The following is a 22498-nucleotide window of genomic DNA, read 5'->3' as shown; positions in this document are numbered from 1 at the left end:
ATCATCGTACTATTCCTGTACTCCCATTTAGAAATATTATACTTGGCAAATGTTTAATAGCATTATTTTCAATTTTTAACAGAACATCCATCTCCCAATCCTGACCCCATAAGCCCCTTTCATCTTTAGATTCAGACATTTAACACAGAAAAAAAAACATTTTAGAAAAACAGTTCTTAACTTCCTGTTCTTCTAGTTCACCAATTCTAAATTGTACTATTATTTCCTTCTTTAATTTATTTCCTTGCCCTGAAAAAAATACAATTATTCCAGAGAAAAAAACATTCTTTTTACTTTTACAAAATGTCAGAAATTTGTTCAAGAACTCAATTTTAAAAGTCATATTGCAAAAAAGATTTCCTTAAATGAATGAACAATATAATGTTCTTAACTGTAAACCCTAGCAGCAGAATCAGTTTGTCCAATACATCATACTATCTATCAATAGCAGAGTTATTCTTTGTACAAGCTCTTACTTTATGCCTTTTTCTAAAAGTTTATACAGTACCTTTTTGCAAACTTTTCTCTTCCATAACAGCAGCATAAGATTTATTTTACTGACTGTCATATCACTGTGTTCAGCAGTCTCAACCAAAGTCACAATATTCACTTCACTTCACTGTCCTTTCCTTCTTTGTCAAAATCTTTTTCCACCAAATCGGACCAAGAAAGATCCAATTCTTCACCTGGCCTGTTTTTTTCACAAATAATGAACACAGCTGTATATCAGTTAACCCTCTAGACTCTGTTTCAGTTACAATTATTGCTTTCATTGATCCATCCTGAGAGTCAGTAAAACACCATTTGTAACATCCTTATCACGCACTACAATCTCATTTCCTTGTACAGTTGACAAGCAACCATTATTATCATCCAAAGTTGCACTCAGGGTTAACATTTTTTGTCAGTTGGCAAAACTCCTTTTCTCAACCCTGTGTCACACATTCATGCAACTCCACACTGCCTCAACAGTATTAAGTGATGCAGTGAGAGCAAACACACACATTTGCAATGAATAAGGGGAGTTCCCTAATGTCCTGGCCATATTTACCCTAATAGTATAAATACAATCACAGATCTCCTCGGAAAAGAGGCCACTAGCCTAGGGGACTGACCTGGTCAACAAAGGATAAATAAAATAAATGCTGAAGTTTAGACTAAAGTTTATACAGGATGAAATGATCCATCCTTTTAGGAAATGTAAATATTGGCTAAAATAATCAGTATCTGCATGTCTTATCACCACAGCACCAATTTTAATTTCATCAGCATACCTCTTTTTCAAACATAAAGAATTAGTTGGAATACCGCGGTGGTACAGCAGTAGCATTGTTACCTCACAGCAAGAGGTTCACCCATTCAATTATCGGCTTGGCTTGGGAGTGCCTTCTATGTGGAGTCTGCATGTCATCCCTGTGGTTGAGTAGCATTTGAAAGACATGCGTGCGTAAATGGGCGTGCCTTCATTGAAGGTTGGGTGTCAAGTTGGCACCTTGGCGTTTCGTAAAAATCTACTGCCAATCATTAGCAGACCGGAGTTCCGCTGTGGCGACCCCTTACCGGGAAAAAGCCGAAAGACAAACAACAACAACAGGCAAAAACATTTATCCTAAAATCTGTGTAATGCATCTTATTTATTAAAATACAGTTTGACTGACAACTCTTTATACTGACCCTTTGAGATATGAGATCTAACCATCTTTCAACTCATAATTAATATAATATAGTAATTCATATTATTTACTTTTATACTGCAAAAGCCATACACACTACTTTTGCACAAAGTTCTATATCAAACAACATTGTCGAAGTTGGCCAAATTGATCAGAGCAGACTGAAGTTTTAAAATCTATGTTGGTAAACAATAATTCCATGATGCTGAAAAATTATTTTTCAAAAGATTTTTGTGTTACTGACTAAGTGGTCTCTTGTTTCCACTAAATCTGTACTGTCTTTGTTGTGAATGTGGACAATGTATGCAATATCACCTGTCCTGTGGAGCAATGCCTCTGTTAAGAAAGGATTAAATACAGCTGCTGGAAGTTTTATAATAAAATCCTAATAATTATAATAATAATAAAAATAATTGCCAGACCCCATTTTAGGTGATCATTTCACTCTTCCTAAAGATTGTTTCACCGTCACATTTGTAGTAATCGAGCAAGTTATATCTGACATGTAGTATTTATATTTTAATTTAAAGTTACATCAGAAGCATTAGCAAATTATATCTTGAATATGTCAACAATAACTGGTAAATGAGAACCCTCACTATTGTTATATAGTAGTAAGCCTACATGTATAACTGTTTTTGTCTGTGAGTTCATATGCCTAGAGTAGATATTTTTATTGTTTTTGATTTTAGAAATAAAATCTTCAACTCTTAGCTTTTCTTCTACTATTGCCATTTTTAGATAACTAGAAGCTGTATTTAATCTCTTTTCCTTCTTATTAGTATGATGTTTTATATAATTGTTATGGCTCTACCTTATAAATAATCTTATTTTCTTATACCACCATGTGGTTTTTGGCACCTATGTTTTCCAATATGTTTAGTAGACACGGTCTGTTTCAATCACTGTGTACAAATATCATAGAATAATTACCATGCCAGTTCACCCCTTATGGAGTAACAATCACTGCAGTCTCTAACAACTGTGTCATATAGCCATGATGCTTTGTAAGTTGTACATGAGTTAGGAGGGGAAATTGCTTTATCAAAAATCTAACACTAAATTTTAATCCAATACGAACCAGCTTACTAAGTGGATCATTTCTGCTCAGTCGTGCACAAGTCTAGCTGTATTGGACAATACTAGCCTATTTAAGCCCCTGATGAAAGAGGAAATCAACTGGTATTATTATTTTATAGTATTAAATTAGATCCAATTTAAAGCCTTTGATACAGCTTCTCATCAAAAATTATTAACCAAACTCTCTTCTTTAGGGCTTGATCACTCGTCCCTCTTATGGTTTCAGAGATTTACCTATCAAACAAGCAACAGTCTGTACAATGGCAAAACAAATATTCAACATTTGTCACTGGGCTATTCCCCCCACCAATGAAAACAGCTTGATAACTCTCATGACTTTGCAACCAGATTTATTAAAACATATCAAACACATCAATATTGACCAACTTTATTAACAACAAATAAAGCATATCCAATAGTACCATACCATAAAACAAGTAGGCAGTGTGACAGACTGCTTACCTTCTTCTTAAACTATTTAATAATAACTTCAACAACATATGTTTACAAAAACTAGGCAGTGTGCAATACTGCTCAGCACAAACTTATTCACAGTGTCCCGCTGCTCATTAACCACAACTTAACTCCAGCAGGCAGCATTATACCACTCATCTTAACCAATGAGAGTCCAACTGAAACAAAAGGGGGGAATGGACTACCCTTTAACCACTACTAGGGCCCTTCTTCCACCCATCATCATGCCAAACATTAAGGATGGGAGGACAGGCAACACAATGTGTAGTACCAAAGGCAATCCGCTCCCTTGACCTGATCTTATATAACCACTCTCCACTTCTCTGCCTAACTTTTGACCTCACTTGAATCCTTTCTTCTCTCTCCCTCAAACTTATAACCTTAGTTATCTCAAAGGTACAGCACAGTTACAAATTAGTCTGCCAAGCAAACCCCATTTGTCACTGGGCTATCCCCACCAGTAAAAACAGCTTGACAGCTCTCATGACTTTGCATACAGCTTTATTAAAACATGTGAAGCACATCGATATCTATCAGTTTTATTAACAACACGTAAAACACATCTAATATTTCTATACCATAAAACAAGTGAGCAGCATTATAGACTACATATCTTTTTCTTAAACCCATTAATAATAACATCAACAACATATCATTACATAATCTAGGCAGTATGTTATACCATTCACCACAAACGTCTTAGCAGCATCTGACTGCTCATTAACACAACTTAACTCAAGCAGGCAGCATAATATGACTCAATGAACCAATGAGAGTCTAACCAAAACACAAAAGGGGAAAAAGGGAAAAAAGGGCTTACCCCTTGAACCACCACTAGGAACATTCTTTCTCCCACCAAGCTATTCCATAGCCTGTGCCTCCAAACATCTAACAACTATCTTCCAAATAAATCTTGAATAAACAATGACAGCTGCACAATGAACATGCCTAAACCAATATTACTAAAATGTATACCATCACAATGAAACTAGGCCACTTCCCTATTGGCAGAATCCCAGTGCTCCACTACAAAAAAAGTCTAATGCACCATTTGCCATAACCAACCTATGGGTTAAGAAACCTGCTTGTCACCTCCATTGCATTAAACATAATCAGCTTCCCTCCAGATCAACCTGAGAATTATAGCTGATGAAATAACCTTAGCCCCCAAAACCTCTTCACAACAACTAACAGATCCCTTAACAAACAGGTAAGTAACCTTTTTTTAGGTACCCTTCCAATATCATTACCTCCCAAATGTATAACTATCTTGACTGGATCACTGCATTCTAATATTACCTCTTCCAATCCTGGTAACAATTGACATTGTTGAAACCAATGCAGCACACAAAGGTACCAAGTAGAGGTGGTCAAACTCAAACCATGAAACACAATCCGAAGTGGAAGAACAAGCAGTTTATTTAGTACATAAACGCAAATATTCACAAGGTGTTTTCATCCACAAAACTTCTTCAGATGTAACAAAGAAAAGAAAAAAATAGTTTTAGCATAGGTTCATAGGTTCATAGGAGGGTACTAGGCTATTGGCCCTAGGGCCAATATAAGCCTAGACAAAAATGTACCCTGGCTTTCGCCACCCAAGAAAATTATTTTCCTGTGCCCCTGTTGAGCAGAGACACAGAAGTGATCCCGAGGTGAATTTCCTATCTCCCATCCAATCATCAAGATTTTTCTTGAAGAGTGCTAATGAGGAGCTCTGTTTGACATAGGTAGTCTGTTCCAGAGTATGGGAAGTGTCTGGGACAGGAATCTATCCCTCCAGCATGTTCTGTTTATTGTGGTGATGCGGTTTAGGTCCCTAGAGCGTGCAGCTCAGAGGGATTGGGATTTCTTTAAGTGGAGCATGTCCAACAGCTCTGGGTTTGACATAGCTTTGTATGTTAGGCAGAGATTGCCTCTGAGTAGGCGATATGCAATGGGGTAAAGCTGGAGTTTTTTGAGATGGTCTGTGTAGGGCATCTGTTTGAGGCCAGTAATCCTCTTTGTGAAGTATTTCTGTGGCCTTTACAGTTGTTGCAGATGTCTTGTGAGGTACATACCCAAAGGACCGTTGTACTCTATAATGGGTCTAATGAGTGATGAGTAGAGCGGAACAATGACCTTTTTTTTCTGGATGAGAAACCTTTTGTGATGAGGTGAGCCATGTAAAAGGATTTCCTGACCAGTGTGGCGATGTGATTATCAAAGGAGAGACTACTGTCCACCTGTGTCCCAAGGTCTCGTATCACATTTTTGGCATTAAGTAGACTACCAGCTATGTGGTAGTTCATGGGTACAGAGTTTTTACCAAAGGGGATTACAATACACTTTTTGGCATTGAGCTTCAGGCCATGGCTTTGACACCAGCCATCTGTCTCAGTGAGGCCCTTTTGTAGTATGTCCACATCATTAGGAGTTTTGATTATGGCTCCTAGTTTGCAGTCATCTGCAAACTTTGTTAGCCAAAGACCTTATGTGTTAGCCTGTACTTCAGAGAAGTAGATACCAAACAGGAGAGGACCCAGGACTGAACTCTGTGGTACTCCACTTGTCACTGGTCTGAAGTCAGATTTGGAGTCTGCTACTTTCACAGTGTGGGTTCTGTCTGTGAGCCAGTTGGTAACCCATCTTATGACATAGGGATTTATACCTAGTTTAGTGAACTTATCTATAATTCCAGTGTGGGGGATGGTGTCAAAAGCCTTGGCGAGATCTAGTTAAGCTGTGTGAACCACCTTACCCTCATCTATGGCTTTGGTGACTGCTTCAAAAAGTCAATCAGGTTTAGGAGACATGATCTGGCTTTTACAAATTCCAGTTGATACGTTCCATGGCTTTGCAGACCAGGCTCATCAGGCTAATGGGGTGGTAGTTCCCAGGGTCTGTTGTGGCTCCTCCTTTGTAGAGTGGGATAACCATCGTGGTGTGCCATTAAGTGGGCACAAAGCCTGAGGTGAGGCTATGACTGAACATGGTACTTAGGTAGGGTGCCAGTTCATTCTGTAGTTTGTATAGAACACAGCCTGGGATATTGTCAGGTCCTGTGGATGCTGTGTTCTTGGCTTTGGGGAGTGTGTTTTTTACCTGTGCAGCTGTCATTACAAGAACTTTGCATTCTTCTGGTATAGAGATGGGCCCTCTAGGGGGTGAGAGGGGGGTAAAGTTAGCACTGAATCTATCTGCCAGGATGTTGGTAATATCAGTTGGTTCTGTATATTTAGTGCCATTGTGCTGTAACTCAGAGCAGATCTGAGTGTTGCCATTGAGATTCTTGACATAGCTATAGAATGCTTTGTGGTTGCCTTTAGAGTCAGTGGCAATTTTGTTTTCATAACTAGCTTTGGAGGATTTTATGAGGGATCTCAGCTTCTTACTGAGGCTGACCTCCAGTCATGGGATTTTACTCTTTTTTGCAACAGTTTCTTTCTTCTGTTGTAGAGTTTGTTTATGGCAGAGGACCACCAGATCGGTTTCCTTTTTTTGGAGGGTAGCATCTTGGTTCTAATAGGGATTGCATGATCCATGCACTCGTGTAAGTGCTTATAAAGTGCATTTGTGTAGGATTCAGCAGTTGTAACTCTATTGTCCATCTGCATGGGTGTCATAAAGTTTGTCACTTCTGTCTTAAGAAGTATGAAGTTGGCTTTGGAGAAGTTTTTTATGGTGGTTTCCCTAATTGGGGGTGGGGGCGGGATGTGGATGTCTAGGGTGATTAGCTTGTGGTCAGATCTGACCAACGAGGAATTGACCTCTGGTGTGGAATACCAGTTGCCCATGTTGGTAATGACCAGGTCTAGGATATTACTGCCCCTGGTGGGGGTGTGAATAAGTTGATCCAAGGCGTTGGAATTTATAAATTCCAAAAAACGTTAAGCAAAAGAGTTGGTACATGAGTAGTTTTCCCAGTTAATGGTGAAGTAGTTGAAATCGCCCATTATTAGGGTGTTAGGTTGTACCCTAATACTTTCCAGTGTATCAAGAAATGGGGAGTGGGAATCCTGGGGCATGGTGGGGGGGTCTGTTGCAAGCTACAATTTGGATTGCCGTCTTGCCCAGAGTTAGTTGCACTTGGATAATGCCGGATGCATTATGCTGTTCAGCTAGCCTGGAGGTGTGGATATCCTTAATGAATATGCACGCCTCCACCTTTAGTGCTTCATTCTGGGTTAGGTGGCCAAAAGGTGTGGTATGAATTATAGCCTGGTAATGCAGGTGTGCTCTGTGGAGCTTTGAACCAAGTCTCTCTCACTGCACAGATGTCGATGTTCTCCATTTTAAGAAGTGCCTTGAGTGAGTGCATTTTGAGGTTTAGACTTCTGGCATTGAGTAGTATTACCCTCCGTATTTGCTTGCTTGTACCTGTTATGGTGGTGAATTTGTCATTTGAACCTTGCCTAAAAACGGCACTATAGGGGTGGCAAGAGCCTTAGCCAGTAACCGGAATCCCAAGGGCAACAGGTGCAAGCCATCTCTGGCAAAGCGTTGTGGTCTGTCGATCATGTCGTGCCAGGCAGACAAATACTGGATCCCCTTATAATGACACCAGAAGCTTAGCAAATTGTTGAAGTCAATCATTTTGTCTTTGTACTGTGGTATCATTCTGGGTGATGGCAGGATCCTACTCAGGGCCAGGGTCATACCTGCCTGGGCTATAAGATCGGAGAGCTCCTCCATGTCTCTTTTCATGTAGTCAAGGGAGGTACATCTCAGGTCATTCACACCAACATGGACAATGACAGTGTCATATTTGTACTTGTTGTGGAGTGACCCGAGTGCGTGCATTATGTGGCAGATCCTGGCACCTGACAGGCAGCTGACAGTAACTTTCTCCTTGTATAGCCTGGTGAGTGGAACATCAGTGTGCCTGACTATAGAGTCACCTATGACTAGAGTGTTGGGTACGTTGTTATGCCTTATGGGCTGTGGTTGAGTGGCACACTGAGTTTGTGGACTATGTGTTATTTGGGTTGTGTTGGGGGGTGGAGTTTGCTTGTGTTTCTGCTTTGGAGGTCCCTGATGCTTGGGCAGGTTTTTATTGAGAGCCTCCGCAAATGTACATGTGTGTTTTGTGTTTCTATGTGTGTGTTTTGGTGGTGTAGGTTTTGAGGGACTATGTAATGAGTATGGTGTGGTGCAAGTGTTTACCTTCTCCTCTTGACTGTCTAGTCCAGTCTTGGGTGAAGAGAGCTTTGCTTCCAGTTTGGCTATGTAAGTGCATCTCTCACAGGTGTAGTGTTGGATGGTAGGAGGAGATGGTTGTCTGTGTACATGAGGCAATTGCTGCATTGCCCCAAGATGCCCAGATTCATCAGGTAGACAGTAGAAATCACCAGGAGCTGACCCTTAGACATGCCGGGATAGGTGCTTATTTATTAAGTACTAAAAACTGCTTTCCTCTAGACAAGTGCGGAAAGTTGAGTGCTGTAGTAATTTGCAACTTATTTAGTGCTTACAATGAGTTCTGAACAAGTGCTGTGTTCAAAGAAACAGATTTGAGTGCTGAAACTAGAAAATTGGCTCATTCTAAGAGACAAAATTAAGCTAGAAGGCTTCCCTCCAAAACAGAAAGGCTTGGGGGCTCAGAAGCCTACAAACAGTCTAGACCACTTATAGGAAAGGCAGGAAACAAGCTTAAAATATTTTTTTTTTCTTTACCAGATGCTCTCTTTGTACACAGTAGGAGTGCCTGAAATCAGAATATAATCTCACTGCACTCAGTTGAGTGAGCAAATGAGATGGACCCAGAAGGAGTATCCAAACACAAACTTACAAGAGGGGCGGGCGGTTTCAAAGCCACCAAGATTAACACCAAACAAAAACAGGAAGGGTGGGTGGGGAACTAACTGACAAAACAGAATCACAACTTCCAGTTCAGTTAATATTCAGTGTAACACAAATAACTCAATTTAAATGCCGTATTATTTGAAAAATGTACAGATAAAAGGTACTTAAATTCTCTTATACGTCCAGTTGAATACAGCTAGATCTTAGCCGGCCAAAGCTGAAGATTTTAAGCAGAAAATATTCCTAAAACTACCACTTAAATAGGCAGTGACAGGTTATCAATGAATGAGACTTCCCCCGCCTACAATTACTAACAGCAATAAAATCTAGCAAGCACTAACTGACAAAACACATTTATATCCCCCACAAGTCACTTTAATTGTTTAATAGTATGATAAATTGACAATTGGAAACACCCAGATTTATGCAAATACTCCACTTTCTGCAACCTTTACATATCTCTTTGCAACCATGTCAATAGAAATGCAAATAAACAAATGAACAAATTCACAACTAACAAATCTGTTTTAAAAACATTTTAAAAAACATGTATAGTTATGTGTACAACATTAGGTAAAATTAAATGAATAAAAGTTTAAAAGTAGATTAAAAAAGGTAAAATGAAAGAATCCTGAAAAAATGGAAAACACATAACAAGTATTGTGGTGACCAGCTTAAAATCTCAATGTTAAATAAAAGATAAATGAGCTTAAGTATGGATAAAATGTTTAAGTACAAAGGTATTTATGAGTATATATAAAGAAAGTGTATTCAAGGGACCTGAAAAATGTATTTAGCAGAAATGTAAAAAAGTATGTTTAAAGTGTGCAGTGTATCATGTAAACAGAAAAGTGTTCCTGAAATAAAATGGAACTCCTTATAACTTAGTTGCCCTCATTTTCAAGATGGGGGCAATAGAGATGTGTTCGTTCAAACCAAGAGGCCTATTTGCTTCCAGTAGTAACTGCCAAAATACTTCTCTAACCTCTATTCTGGTCTCCCAGGCCCCCCCCCCAACATCTTGGTGTACCATCTTTATTACAAAAAAGCCCCATTTGGCCTTTGGACATGCAAGTGTATGTTTATAGATGGCGTTATTGCCGTCATGTGTTCTGATGGCATTCGGATGTTCGTAAATTCTTCTTTTCAATATACGTGTAGTTTTTCCAATGTAGAACGCACCACATTCTTTGCATAGGGCTAAATAAATCAAACCTTCACTATTACAATTGGAAAAACTACTACTATTGACCAGATAGTCCCTCTCCATTATGTACACTGAATCCTGCTTCAGGATGTAAGAGTATTGGGCACAACATTCACACGTGTATGTTCCTGGTTTTCTTCCATAGAATAACTTGTGGTCTTTCTCCAATAACTCCTTAAGTTTTTTTCCTTTTATGTAGGTAAATTTTAATGGGTTCTTAAATAGTGCCTCCAGTTCAGAATAACAACTAAACCTGCCCCAGTGTTGTGCAGTGATGTTTCTCATCCTTGGTGTGTTCTGATTGTAAAACATAACATAATTACCCCCAAAGTTTCCTTTCTTATCTAAATCTGAATGGCTTGGATTTTCATTGTTAGCATTATCCTTGTTGGCTAGCAAACTAACCTGCCCCATGTGCCCTTCCAACTTATCATGTTCCAAAGTGTCACTTCCCAAAATGGGGGTGAATTTAGAATTTCTACCAGCTCTCACCTCAGCCATAACATCCTCAATTAAATCCCTAGAGTATTTTCTAGCTAGGAACATGTCCATCACTTTCTGGCTTTCATGTTCATAGTCTACATCCCTAGAGGTCATCCTGCAACTATGAACAAATTGCCCCTTAACAATACTTCTTTTTTGTGTATAGGGATGTCAACTAGTAAAATACAAATAGGAGATGGAAAAAGTCTCCTTCCTGTAAACATTGGAGGTGAATTCCTGTGCAATACAATCCTTTCTGATGGTAACATCTAAAAAATTAATCACTTGATTTGAAATGTGATGGGTAAATTTTTAAAAAATGGTCATCTGATTCAAATATTGAATAAATTCCATCAATTTTGTTTCACTACCCTTCCAAAAACTACAAATATTGTCAAGGTAGCGCTTGTAATAAATCCAGTATTGTGCGTATTCTGATTGAAAGACAAATTTTTGTTCCCAAACCATAAGGACAATATTGGCATAGGTGGGGGCAGAACATGCCCCCATAGCTACACCTTTTATCTGTTTGAAGAATTCACCTTCAAAGAATAAAAAAATCTGTTCCAGAACCAGATCCATAAGTTCACTGTACAATAGGAAGGTGTTCTGGTCTAGATTCCCATCTTGGTTAATAGCTTCTTGAAACCATTCTGTACCTATACTATGTGGAATGACATTGAATAAATCCTGTATGTCCAAACCAGCAAAAATAAACATATCTGAATACATTTTCTTATCAATGCTCTTTAAGAAGTCTCAAGAGTCCTTAAGTATCCCATTGGCATTGAACCAAATATTTTTTTAACTTAAGGTCCACATACTTTGTCAAGTGGAACGTTTTTGATCCATTGGCAACAACAATGGGTCTCATGGGGGGATCCTCAACATTTTTGTGAACCTTAGGGATCTCAGATATGGCAGGTATTCTGGGCTTCTCCATACTAAGGTATTTGTGGGTTTCATGATCAATTACTTGGTCATCTAACATGTCTTTTAATACAAAATCAATTTTTCAATAGGCTAAGTTTATTTAATTCCTAGATACTCTGATATATCTTGATGTGTCATTTAACATATTTAACATTTTTCTGGAATACACAATACTGTCCATAAGACCTCCCCTCCCCTCTTGTCTGGTTGCATTATCCTAACGTGTCTATTTTCCTGTATGGATTTAATAATATCAAATTCCTCCTTACTTAAATTACATTTTCCATTCCACCCCATTGTGGTATTACTTCTAATCTCCCTTTCTACCTGTAACTCAAAATTCTTCAGCTGGTGGTGCATGGGTGGATTGTATGTGCTGGGTCTCCTAACATCCGAACCCATGTTACCATTGTGCTGTCTCTGAAATAAAATTTCTAAGTTTTTCTTTCTTAAAAATGCCTTCAGGTCTATCAATCTGTCTACTATACTTCCCCTGTTTGAGGGAATGAACTTGAGACCTTTGGAAAATAAAGAAAAATGTTCCTTAGTGACTTCTTCTCCACTGTAATTGTAGCTGTCAAAGTCATGAAGCCTGTGACATGGTCCTTCCACTACAATATTCTCTGTAACTTCAATTTGTTCCTGTTCCCCTTAACTGCTTTCCTCCATTATTGTCTCCTGCAGTTTGGGGGACCCCTCTGAAAATATTTTACTGGGGATTTTTGCCTCAACCTGTCTGACCTCCTAAGTACAGGGAAGTCCCCATTGTCAATGTCCTGTTGTTCCATTCCCTTGTTCATCCTGAAGTCAGTTTGTCTATATGATGTACCCCATGCATTATGCATGTAGTGCCCCTGAGTACCTGTACCCCTATTATGTCCATAATCACCCATGTTATTTTTACGATCAGGAATTTCCCTTCTAGGAAAAGGGTAAGCCCATTTCTGATGGTATTCCCTCAAGTCCCTATCTATGTTTCCACATTTTCTTTTAAAAATAACTTTACATTTGTCCTCCACATATTGTTTAATCAAATGATATTTCCTATTCTCACTCTCAATAGAAAACATTAAAGGACCACTACGAGTAAATGATGAAAAAACATATATTTTTTATCTAGTCATGATTTTCTGCACCTCCCAAAGCTGCTTTAATCCAAAAAGTATTCATTCTTATTTTTATTTTTTTTTTGTTCTTCTGTCTGCCCTCATGGGGGCAGACATCCCGATGAGACTATTTTCCCTTAATAGGCTAAATCTGTCCCAAAATGCAGTCTGACGGCTCTGATTGTGAGAACAATTAGCCCTACCTTTTGTTGTCAGATCCGGCTTCCATTCACTTTGAATGGAAAACCTGAAAAATATTCCCACGTTTAACAGTCAGTAGATCAAGTGCCACTGACTGTCCTGCACTGAGTTTTACAAATGTTGTTCATACTGATGCACTACACATTCTCTGAAAGAAGCTTGGAAAAGTGTCACCTAATTAAAGAGATAAAAAAGACTTTTTACAAAGAGCAATTTTGTTACTGTCAGTTCCAGACCAAGTTACTCCTCCCATCTCCACTCCTATGAGCCAGAGTCTCAGATTTCCAGCTAGGCCAGGTTCAGCTAATTAGCAACCCTGCATGACAATAGACTTCAAACAAATGTCAGCCTGGTGTGCCACTCAAACTGTTCCCTAAAGACTATTTCCTCCTTATTGTTGACTTACACATACCCAGGATAAGTGGGAGAAAAAAAAACACTAATCTAAATTCAACTTTTTGTCTACTATATCAATTTTCTCAAATGGACACAGTGAAATATCTGCTTTGGTGTGTGTGTAGTGCTTACTGGCTAGCCATATACTTATTTTTGCATAGTTACTGTAATATAGCATACAATTAACCATACTGCCAAACTTTACCTAACAACTGAATTTTTTTTCTTAACAGTAGCCTTCCTAGGCTTTTCTGTCAGCCACTAGTTTCTTTTACAATAGCTTCACACAGCCTTTTTTTATTATTAGTTCCAGCATATCTTTTATTCTTTCAGCAACAAAGTCAATTTGTTGAGAAAGCTTCAAAGTTATAAAGTTTTTCAAAGTAGCAGTACTATTCCTTCAGTTAAAATCACACAGAGTGCATGAAGTGACATCCACTGTCTGATAATTATTCCTGCTTGCAAGAATTTTCATTGTTTGTTCAAGACAATCCAAAACCGGATTGAAGAATCAATTTTGATTCCACCATGTCAGAGCAAAGGTATAATGCCAAATTCAGTACACTTATGAGGTATGCTGATTTGACACAATACATTGTTCATAGGGCCGTACTAGGCTATTGGCCCTAGGGTCTATATAAGCCTAGCCAAGAAGCTACCCTAGCTTTCGCCACCCAAGAAAATTATTTTCCTTTGCCACTGTCGAGCAGAGCCACAGAAGTTATTCCCATGGTGAATTTCCTATTTCCATGCAGTCATGATTTTTCTTGAAGAGTGCTAATGAGGACCTTTGTTTGATATAGATAGGTAGTTTGTCACACAGTATGGGAAGTCTCTGGGACAGGAATCTATCCCTCCAGCATGTTCTGTTTATTGTGTTGACAAGGTTTAGGGCCCTAGAGTGTGTAGCTCGGAGGGACTGGGATTTATTTAAGTCGAGCATGTCAAACAGCTCTGGCTTTGACATAGCTTTGTATGTAAGGCAGACATCACCTCTGAGTAGGCGATATGTGGTGCAGTAAAGCTGGAGATTTTTGAGATGGTCTGCATAGGGCATCTATTTTAGACCAGTAATCCTCTTTGTGAGGTATTTCTGCTCTCTTTCAAGTTGTTGTAGATGTCTTTTGAGGTACATATCAAAAGGGACATTGTAATGTATAATGGGACTAATCAGTGAAGAGTAGAGGGGAACAATGACATCTTTTTATTGGATGAGAAACATTTTTGTGATGAGGTGTGCCACGCAGAAGGATTTCCTGACTACCATGGCGATGTGATTATCAAAGGAGAGACTACTGTCCACCTGTGTCCCGAGGTCTCTTATCGCACTTTTGGTGTTAAGTATACTACTACCTATGTGGTGGTTCATGGGTACAGAGTTTTTACCAAAGGAGATGACAGTGCACTTTTTGTCATTGAGATTGAGGCCATGGCTTTGACACAAGGCATCTGTCTCAGTGAGGCCCTTTTGTAGGATGTCCACATTGTTATGAGTTTTGCTTATTGCTTCTAGTTTGCAGTCATCTGCAAACACGGTTAGCCAAAGATCTATGTGCTAGCCTGTACTTCAGAGAAGTAGATACCAAACAGAAGAGGACCCAGGACTGAACTCTGTGTTACTCCACTTGTAACTGGTCTGAAGTCAGATTTGAAGTCTGCTACTTTCACAGTGTGGGTTCTGTCAGTCAGCCAGTTGGCAACCCATCTTGTGACATAGGTATTTATACCTAGTTTAGTGAGTTTATCTAAAATTCCAGAGTGGGGAATGATGTTGAAAGCCTTGACAAGATCTACATAGGCTGTGTGAACCACATTACCCTCGTCTACGGCTTTGGTGACTGCTTCAAAGAAGTCTATCAGGTTTAGGAGACATGATCTGCCTTTTACAAACCCGAACTGGACAGGGTCATGAGTTTGGAGATTACCAATGTCTGTGTTTACAAGTTCCATGCTGATTCGTTCCATGGTCTTGCAGACCAGGCTCTTCAGTCTAATGGGGGGGTAGTTCCCGTGGACCGTTGTGGTTCCACCCTTACAGGAGTGGGATAATTGTTGCCACCTGCCATTCAGTGAGCACAAAGCCTGAGGTGAGGCTATGATTGAACATGTGACTTAGGTGTGGTGCCAGTTTCCTCTGTATTTCATGTAGAATGCAGCCTGGGATGTTGTCAGGTCAAATTAATGCTGTGTTGTTGGCTTTGGAGAGTGTGCTTTTTATCTGTGCAGTCATGATGACAGGTACATTGCATTCTTCCGGTATAGAGATGGGCCCTTTAGAGGGTGAGAAGGGGGTTAAAGTTAGCACTGAACCTATCTGCCAGGATGTTGGCAATATCAGTTAGATCTGTATATTTAGTGTCATTGTGCTGTAACTTAGAGCAGATCCGAGTGTTGCCATTGAGATTCTTGACATAGCTATAAAATGCTTTGTGGTTGTCTTTAGAATCAGTGGCAATTTTGTTTTTATAACTAGCTGTTGAGGATTTTATGAGGGATCTCAGCTTCTTACAGAGTCTGACCATGTATTTTCTCCAATCATGGGATTTTGCTCTTTTTTGCAACCGTTTCTTTTTTCTGTCGTAGAGTTGGTTTATGGCAGAGGACCACCAGATTGGCTTCATTTTTTTGGAGGATAGCATCTTAGTTCTGTTAGGGATATTATGATCCATGCACTCGTGTAAGTGCTTATAAAGTGCAATTGTGTAGTATTCAGCAGTCGTACCTCTATTGTCCATCTGTATGGGTGTCAAGAAGCTTGCCACTTCTGTCTTAGGAAGCTTGAAGTTAGCTTTGAAGAGAGTTTTTACAGTTTTTTCCCTAATGGGGGGTGGGGACGTGATGTGGATGTCTAGGGTGATTAGCTTGTGGTCGTGTCTGACCAATGAGGAATTTACCTTTGGTGTGGAATACCGGTCACCCATGTTGTTAACGACCAGGTCTAGGCTATTGCTCCCCCCTGGTGGGGGTCTGGATAAGTTGATCCGAGGCTGTTACCCTCCTGTCTCCCATCACACCACCGTCAATCCATTCATGCATTGACCGAGTTAATGAAACACATATGTTGCAACAGTGCATGCAGCTATACTGACCTCTTTACAAATAATACTGTCAGGCCTTGGTCAACCAATATGACAGATAGATGCCAGTGATGGACTACTCACAGCTGTTGAGCAAGGCGTAGTCTTTCTGGCTTTCCTCCACTATTCTCAGTTACACCTGTTAGATCATACTTCCACAGGGCTGACTGAGCTACTCACAATGTCCTCACAATATACTCACCTAGTCCTACAAGTCTCTCTCCACCTCTAAACCCCTCTCTAGCTATGATTACTAGTCTCTCTGTGTGGCAGAACTGTGTTAAGTGTTTCAGATCGTTCACCAGTGTTGTGTTGCTCACAATCTTTACTAGTGCAGTGTGCGGAGAATCACTTACTTCCAACCACTGTTTTGTTTCCTGGTCTGGCAATGGAATCTCATGCTCACAGGCACAGAATTTCTCTCCCCAGTCCCAGGTGTGCCTGTCTGTTATGTGATGGATGAGAGACTTGCACTTTTCAAGCAGTAGCGGTGCATCTCCATCACATGTTTCAGAACACCACCACAAGTGGTTTGAAATACTTTAGCACCATGGCATTAACTACTCCATTTCCTTTTTTTTGGCAACTGATACAATCTTCTTGGTAATACTTTTTGACACATGCCACAGGTCAAATTGATAGTCGATTTTTGTGTATGTATGTGTATTTTTTGCCAGTGCTGTTTTAGTAGGTCTATGTGAGGCTGGAGGTGTGGTGCAAGTATTAACCTTCTCCTCATGACTGTTCCAGTCTTGGCTGGAGTGACCTTAGCCTCCTGGTTGGCTGTATAATTGCATCTCTTGCATATGTTAGTGTTTTATGGTAGGAGAAGAGGGCTGTCTGTGTACATGATACCCACACCTCCAGGTTAGTGGCAACGCACGAAGCATCGGAGACCATCCAGGTGCAATTAACCATAGGTAAAACTGCCCTACAGTTTGTAGTATGCTACAGACCACCCTCTCAAACTCAGGAAACCCACACAGCCTTCCTGAAGACACTGGAGAGTATGAATGTCTCTCCAAACACCATCATATTGGGTGACTTCAACTACCCAAACATAGACTGGGAACATTACTCAAGCCCCAACACCCTAGCCCAAAGGTTCCTGGAGTTCATAAACTCAAATGCTATGAAACAACTAGTCACCATTCCCACAAGAGGAGAAAATATACTATACCTGATCATCACAAACATGGGGACAAAATGCTCCACACCGGAAGTATATCCCACATTGGTGAGATCAGACCATAAATTAATCTCACTGGAGATCCACATCCCGCCCCCAACCCCAGCAAAAAAGACCACAGTGAAGAACTTCTCAAAAGCAAACTTCACACTTTTTAAGACTGGAGTGGTATCCTTCAAGGCCCCCGAGCCAGTGGAAACCACAACCCACGCTGCTGAAACCCTTACAAATGCCTTCTATGAGCACCTCCAGGAATGTATGGATCAAGCAATCCCTAATAAAATCAAGACCCTTTCCACCAAAGGCAGGCGCCCGGTCTGGTGGACCCCAGCCATAAACAAACTCTACAACAAGAGGAGAAAGCTACTACACGACAGAGCAAAATCCCTAAAAGGGAAGGCATCTCTGATCAATACTAGCAAAAAACTATGATCACTCATAAAATCATCCAAGGCCAACTTTGAGAGAAAAATCGCTAAAGACACAAAAGACAATCATAAGGCCTTCTTTAGCTATGTTAAAAACCTGGGTGGAAACTCCCAGATATGCTCAGAATTAGTCCAAAATGATACAAAAATCACTGAACCCACAGACATTGCCAACATACTGGCAGACAGGTTCAGTGCAAATTTCTCCCCTCCAAAAGGAGAAATATCTATCCCACCAGAGTCTAGCCTCCCAAATATCTCAGATGCCCAGGTGAGAGCTGCTCTCTCTAAAGCAAAAAACACAGCATCAATGGGACCAGACGGTGTCCCCGGCTGTGTGCTACACGAACTCAATGAGGAACTAAACCCACACATAAGGCTGCTGTTTAATCTTAGCCTTACTACAGGATACGTACCCAAAGAATGGCGTACGGCAACTGTGGTCCCACTCCACAAAGGCGGTGCTTCTACGGACCCTGGAAATTACCGCCCCATAAGCTTGGTGAGCCTTGTCTGCAAAGCTATGGAGAGGATCATAATGGAACTCATAAATAAAGACATTGGGGACCTACAGACACTGGATCCTACCCAATTTGGCTTTGTCAAGGGCAGATCCTGCCTCTTGAACTTGGTCGACTTTTTCGAAACAGTCACTAAGGTCATTGATGAGGGTAAGGCAGTTCACACAGCCTACCTTGACCTAGCAAAAGCGTTCGACACAATACCCCACTCGGGCATCATAGAAAAGCTCACCAGCTTAGATGTAAACCCATATGTCACAAGATGGGTTGCAAACTGGCTCAAGGACAGAACCCACAGGGTTAGAGTTGCTGGTGTCATGTCAGACTCTAAGCCAGTCACGAGCAGTGTCCCACAGGGCTCAGTCCTGGGCCCCCTCTTGTTCGGCATTTATTTTTATGAAGTGCAGGCAAACATAGGGGGATTGTGGCTGATAAAATTTGCAGATGACTGCAAACTGGGCACCATAATTGACACTCCATCAGACACAGACATCCTCCAGAGAGGTCTCATAGAAATGGATAACTGGTGCCAGAGCCATGGCCTTAAGCTAAATGCCAAAAAATGTATAGTCATACCCTTTGGGAAAAACAAGGTAATCCCTAATTACCACATAGGTGGTAATCCATTAAACACGGAAGAAGTTATCAGGGACCTGGGGACCCAAGTTGACAGTAACCTCTCTTTTGACACTCACATTGCCAAAGTGGTTAGGAAGACCTTCCACATTGCCCACCTGATCATGAAGGGATTCACATCCAGATCAGGAGAGGTCATTGTACCCCTGTACTCTTCACTTATCAGACCAATGATTGAGTACAACGCCCCATTCAGAATGTACCTTACCCGACACCTGCAGCAGTTGGAAAGACCCCAAAAGTTCCTAACCAAAAGGATAAAGGGGCTCAAACATATGTCATACGCTGCTCGACTGAAGAAACTCCAGCTCTATTCAGTCGCATACCATTTGCTCAGAGGTGATCTGTGCCTGACATACAAGGCCATGTCCAACCCGGAATTAATGGACATGCTCCACCTCAAAAAATCCAAATCCACCAGAGCCACGAGAGCAAGAGACTTAAACCTCAACACGGATATAAATAGGACGTGCTGGAGGGACAGATTCATCACCCAGAGACTCCCTACACTATGGAACAGAATCCCAGTCCATGTGGGGCAGAGCCCCTCACTGACTCTGTTCAAGAGAAATCTTGACGAGTGGATGGGAGATCGTAGGTTTACCCTGGGAATCATCTCTGTGTCACTGCTGGACAGAGGCACAGCAAACTAATGGGTATAGTATTCTCATCCTAAGGGGTGGTGAAAGCCACACACACTCTGGCTAGGCTTATAAATGCCCTAGGGCAGATAGCCTAGTATGAACCTATGAACCTATGAGGCAGTTGTAACATTGCCTCTGGATACCCAGATTCACCAGCTGTTCTGGAGAGTACACCTGAATTTGTCCTTTGGTCATGCCTGAATAGTAGGGTGAGCTCCTTAGTCACTTTTTTGGGGAGGGGTGGATAAAGAGCCTTGCCCTGCTGTGCAGTTAAGTGTCGGGGTATATTACTGCTTGCTATTAGGTCTGAGTAAGTGCTGGACTGTAGGATGCTTTTTGAGTGCTTAGGTTAAGAGTTAGACTAGTTTCAAGTGTACAACTGAAGCGGAGACTTAGTGGAGCCGGGAATAATTTAACCCTAGCTAACCGGTGCTGACCGGCACACAAAACCGTGCAAATGCGGTTTTTAAACTACTAACTTCTGGGCTGGAACCACTCCTGCAGGGACAGATGGCTTCTCAAAGTCCCCTCTCTCTCACAGGTGAACAGAGAATCTTCCCTCTATCCAAGTAAGGTATGGGCCAATCAGAAACTTGTAACACAGAACTGAATTCAGCACTAGCCTAAACTGGACTATTCTAGCTTAGAAAGTCGGGAAGCAAGAATTTTCTTTTTGGAATAGATAAGGGAAAAACAGTAAAAAGTACACTTAAAACAGTTTGAAATGACTACAAGGGATCAGAAAAGCGTATCACACTTTAGTGTGTAGCCTACAACAGTTATACATTTAAAAAACAACTTTTTAAAAGTGCAGGCAGTCAAATAAGTACAATATATGAAACAGAAGCTTTTAAATCACAAAAAGTGCTGGAAAAATCAGCGTTGAGGTGGAAAACAGTTAAGTACAACAAGAAAATACAGACAACTGATAATCACTCCAAAGACTTGCTTTCCAGTTGGTAAGGTACAGGAAAGATGGGAAACAAGCGCAGATGTGGTCTTTTAAACCAGAAAGTTGAAAGAGATGGGCAACTTCACAAATGATCAATAAATTACAATTCCATTCCGTTCTGGCCCAAAACCTTCAGGGGTATGATAAAAAGCTGAAGCTGAAGATGAAGAGGAATTTCACCTTTCAGCATGACAATGACCGCAAGCTGACATCAAAATAAACAAAAGCATGGCTGGAAGAGATGAAAATTATAGTTTTGCAATGCTCCATCTAGAGCCCATACCCAAATCCTATAAAAAAACTTGGCTGACCTGAAGAAGACTGTGTACAATAGATGCACTTTTGCAAGGAAGAATGGTCACATCTTGCCAAGTCAAGATGTGCCAAGCTGATTGACTCTGACCCAATCAGACTGAATGCTGTTATTAAAAATAAAAGGTGCTTGAACAAAGTATTAGTTTAAGGGTGCTGACACTTCTGCAACCAGCTTATTCTACGTCGCTTTTTTTAAATGTTTTTAACCCTTAATGAATTGTTTGTATGTCAACTGAATTGGATTTTGGAATTTTGTGAGTTTATTACAGCGTTTTGACTTTGGTGCCTTAACTGAATTGTAGAGGTTATAGGTAAGAGAAAAGTTTTTAAATGAAGTTTTGTATTCTCATTTGTTATATCACAAACACCTGGCATTTTAACAGCAGTGTGTACACTATTTATATAGACTGTACATAGATATGGAGTCAGGAATACATAAGTTAAAATATATGTGATACAAAACTATTCATTGCACTGTGGCAATGACATGTGACTACATACAGCATGTTCTGCAGGACCCATTGATGAGAAATAAACCACTAATTAGTCTACTGTCAAAGATGAAGGGAGTGACTACATACATATGCAAAGGCGGTGGTGTAATACAATGGTAAACTTTCTGTGGAGCTAAAAGGATTACTTTTATCAGCTGAGCGCTATGCATTCAAATTAAAATGTAGTACAAAGCAGAGGGTGCATGTAAAGATATTTCCAGCAAAAAAATAACACTAGTAACTACATATCTAGCAGTTGACATCTCTACTTCAAAGGACAGCAGAAAAGACATACACAGAAACAAATGAATAACAAGGGCACTCTGATTACACTAGGAAAGGAGAGACAATCAAAGAAATTGAGAGTCATTCCTTATGAAAGGCAAGTGCAGACATTGGGACTGCTATATAAATAGATTTGATTTTTGAAACAAAGGGAGTCATTCCTTGTGAAAGGCAAGTGCAGACATCGGGACTGCTATGTAAAAATACAATTGATTTTTGAAACAAAGGTAGAACAAGTTTGTCAAAGACTAAAGTGTTGGCAGTTCTGACACAGGTAGCCATGACCCCCCATGGTGTCCTAATAGTCCTTCTGGATGTCTTATGCAGGTAACATCAAAGGAAAGAAAGATCATGTTGTGAATGGGTGATGTGGAAGTGGAGAAATATGCCACATTTTCATGAAGGATCCTTGTATAATATGTTTCAATTTGCACAAACGTAAGAATTAACCATGTTTCAAATATGTCCTGGTATGCACAAGCACTAAAATGCAACATTTCCCCAAATGACTAACACGATTATAAACTGCTTTTACTTGCATCAATATGTACAATGACATGGCAGAAATGTGATGGTAAGTAATGTGTATAATGCCAATTCGGGGAAGCCACCACTGCCAA

Source organism: Protopterus annectens, chromosome 8.part0, assembly GCF_019279795.1.
Source record: "Protopterus annectens isolate FY-2018-M chromosome 8.part0, PAN1.0, whole genome shotgun sequence".
Lineage (NCBI taxonomy): Eukaryota > Metazoa > Chordata > Ceratodontiformes > Protopteridae > Protopterus > Protopterus annectens.
Note: the sequence above shows the minus strand (reverse complement) of the source record.